This window comes from Gopherus flavomarginatus, chromosome 4 (assembly GCF_025201925.1).
Source record: "Gopherus flavomarginatus isolate rGopFla2 chromosome 4, rGopFla2.mat.asm, whole genome shotgun sequence".
Classification (NCBI taxonomy): Eukaryota; Metazoa; Chordata; order Testudines; family Testudinidae; genus Gopherus; species Gopherus flavomarginatus.
In genome coordinates this window covers 67,224,898-67,228,713 of record NC_066620.1, presented here as the reverse complement: position 1 = coordinate 67,228,713, position 3,816 = coordinate 67,224,898, and positions in this window count along the sequence as shown.

Sequence of the window (3,816 nt, the reverse complement as noted above, 5' to 3'; positions counted from 1 at the left end):
TATCTAGTGATAGCCTGTGTGATGGTGCACAGTGTACCATGCATTTTTTATTTCCAGAAACTGAGAATTTCCACAGAAACTCCTGAATGACAGAGGCAAGTGAAGCTGCCAGTGGGTGGTGCATGGGCATCTCTAATGACTGCAAATACAAACTGTATTAACATTGCCCGCTGCCTGTATTCTATTTATACCACACCAGAGGGAGCGTTGGCAAAGCATCGCAGGAAGAAAACCTTTTGTTACACCTAGAGTTGCTTCTGTTAGTGTAAGTGAAAAAAGAAAGAAAAAAAAAAGGATTGAATGATTCACTGATCTATCTACTTCACCCACCCACAGTTTAGCAATTGACTATATCATACTCAAGCTACTATATATTGCATAGCTGTGATTTCTCAAGGAAAAATAATCAACTGAAACATATTTGAATCATTAGGATTCAGACCTGTCAACTCATGGCTTTTCCCAGTATGGTATAATACTGTTTTTGGCTCCTTTTCCAGATCCGCTGGGAGAACTGACCAAGCTACATCTTCTTCTGGTGCTATGCTCCAGGCTTGGCACTGGGGGACTTTATATGAAATCAGAGAGTAATTTGTGTATTAAGAAATAGCTCTGGCACTAAAATGTTTAAAATTATTCTTTGTTTCCCTGACTTCTCTCCCAATTTAGATGATCCAAATCCAGATTCCATCAGACTTGCCCACACGATGGAATTCTAAGAAAACACTCTTTCGTTTGGTTTATAATGTCCATTTTTCTCAGGCTTCCCATTCCATTTTTAAATTTGCTTAGGGTCCGGGATCCCTTAGAATTGTTCTGGTTATACCTTCAGGGGTCAGAAAGCAGGGGGAGGAAAAAAAAATGAGAATGCAGTTCTTGGAAACCTGACTTTCCAGCCTACAAACCACCAGCTCTTCCAAGCACATTAGTGCAATGTTACTGAAAATGGCTTGATATTTCTGCATGTTTTCAGGGTTAATCGAGTGATTAACTGAAGGGTATTACTAGCATGGGTCAAGATTTCCAAAAATGAAGGCCCAAAGTTAGGCTTATAAATTTAGTGCTTACAGTGTCAAAGAGTCCTGTGGCACCTTATAGACTAACAGACGTTTTGGAGCATGAGCTTTCGTGGGTGAATACCCACGATGAAGTGAGTATTCACCCACGAAAGCTCATGCTCCAAAACGTATTAGTCTATAAGGTGCCACAGGACTCTTTGCTGCTTTTACAGATCCAGACTAATACGGCTACCCCTCTGATACTAGATACAGTGTATGTGTGTGTGTGTGGGGGGGGGGGGGTTGAAGGAGGGGGTCACAGATCTGGCAAAAATAAATATTTAATATTTGAGCCAGATCACTGAGGGATGCAGTTCAAGCACTGTCTTAGTGAAGCTCCTGCTCCCAGATTATGATAGACACCCCCGTTTTTTCAGACCACTTAACATTAATATTTAAGCACCTAGATTTTATGCCCATTGAAGTCAAGAGAAAATCTCCCATTGACTTCAATGGTACAAGAATAAGTCCTAAAGGGCCTGGTTATTAAAAGTAGCCAGCACATAGCAGCTACCAAATAAGTTACTGCTCAGCCATTTTAAAAACAAGGCCACTAACTTAAGAGTCTAAATATGGGTTTAGTATTTTGAGGTACCCATTATTTAACATTGTGGCCATTAATTTCTTCCTCCCATCCTCCAGCTACTTATGACTTGTTATCATTAGTAAAAGAATAAGAACCATACAGAAATATGGCAAGAACGTTTGTTTGGTTTCTTTGTTCTAATAAGCATTCTAGGCACCATAGAAATGCTTACAGCTATTGCCTCATATTAGCTGCAGTAGAACCTTAACATGGGAAGGCACATGCATCTTCTCGGTTGTGCCTGAATTCATGCAGGTACATGAACATTTGGTCAGATTTCAGTTTGGCTACTTTTTTGGTAAAAGGATGTTGGCCAGGTGAAACATAAGACCAGGTGAGCAATGTTATAGGGGTAATTTTAAAAGTGAGGATACTGTACATTATTTAGAGTATATTGTAACTTTATGGGGATATGACCCATTGGTGGATTGAAAATTATTTTGATAGATTACTGTGATGCATAGGCCTTGTCAATTTCACCCAGACACAGGATTGTTAAAGTTATGGATTGTTCGATTCATAACAACATTCATTCATTAAAAAAACTAATTAAAAAAAGCTGATTGGACTTTACACCGAATAAAGAAAACTGTGCAGTTCTCCCTCCCTATAGGCCCAGCTGTTTGCTGCCCATGGAGAGCGATGCAGGGGCCAGGACAGGAGGATGGGACTGCATATAAGGATCTGCACAAAACATTGTTGGGAAAGGTCCAGAATGTGGGACCTTTTATTTTAGCTTTATTTAGAGAAATATCCTACCCCCTTCCTGTGGGCCTATCAGCTCAGCCCTGAGGCAATTTTTGGCAGTGACATTTAAGGGAAAGTCCAGACATTTGCAATTTGCTTCCTCGGAAGGAGTCTTTGTAATAATTAGAAAAAAGAAGGGAGTCTTTTGCAACGTTTGAACAACCCTCCTGCCCTATTGCAAGCAGGACCACAGACCCTTCTCAGGCTTCTACCAAGCTCTGACTTCTCCCCTCTGCTGCAAATCCTGCAGTGCACAAGAGGAGCCCACCACTGCAGTTGCTGGAAGTGAGTCAGTCCTTACTCAGACCAAGTCTTAGACTGGATCAGCAAGACTGAGCCCCCCCCATTGGTGAATGCTGCATGAGATGGCAGCACAAAAGGGATTCCAAGATAAGCCAACAAAAAGAAGAGCGAATCGAAGAACCATGAAGGGAAATAAAATGATTTTTGTGTGTGTGTTTTCCTCCACCAGCAGGTGCCTCTATAGAGTCAATGCTTCTCTGTATCATCGCAGGCCTAGTGGCACTATGCTGGAAATAAACTGCTTTCTAATGAGAGAATATGTCCTTCCCCATTTCCACCCCCTTCCCCTTTCAGCACTCTGTGGTGAACTCAAGGAATTTGCCCAGGTTGAATATGCAATATACCTGATTGCCAGGAGGCAGGAGATCTCTCTCTCTCTATTTTAACACATGCAAACTAGTGCAAGAAAAAGGAAGGGAAAAAACAATATTCTCCTAAGGATGAAAAATTGTGGGTGGCAGGAGTGAAGGATCTTGATTAGGGAATGTGTGTGGGGTCCACATTTTGTCTGCACAGATTTTTAACCCCCAGGAAACTGAGTGAGGTTTGTCTGACAGAATGGTCCCCACAGCACACCAGCGTGCACCCACACGTCCTTTGAGTGGACACGAAATCACACAGGCTGGAGAAAAGTCAAACCTACATAGGAGGAGCGAATGTTCCTTTTCCTAGGTGCTAAGAGATCATAGGATGTTGGGGTCAGAGGCCCTTTGGGGATTAGCAGGCGAGGACATAGCCCCTCCTCTTGCCCCCATAATGTTGCTTTGGTTTGGAGCAAGCCCCGTTCACGAGGTGAATTCTGATTTTCTGAACACGTGCCCACAGGGGCTCGCAAAAGCGGGAACGCAATCGTGACTTGTGGGGTGGGGGGGAACTGAAAGAGGCTCGGGGTACTGGAGAGGATCCCCGGTTCCTCTGGCTCCAAGCGGTTGCCAGCACCACACGACTCTGCGGAGAGCTTTCGGAAGCAGCAGGCGGTGTACGAATTGGAACCCCCCCCAACCCCCGCAGAATTTGGCCCCCTGCCAGACGAGGGAGGGAAGGAGGGTGGAGCTGGGCGGGGCTTAGCAAGCTCTTCTGAGTAGGGAGCGGAGCTGGCTGAGCGGTGCAGTTGCAGTTGCA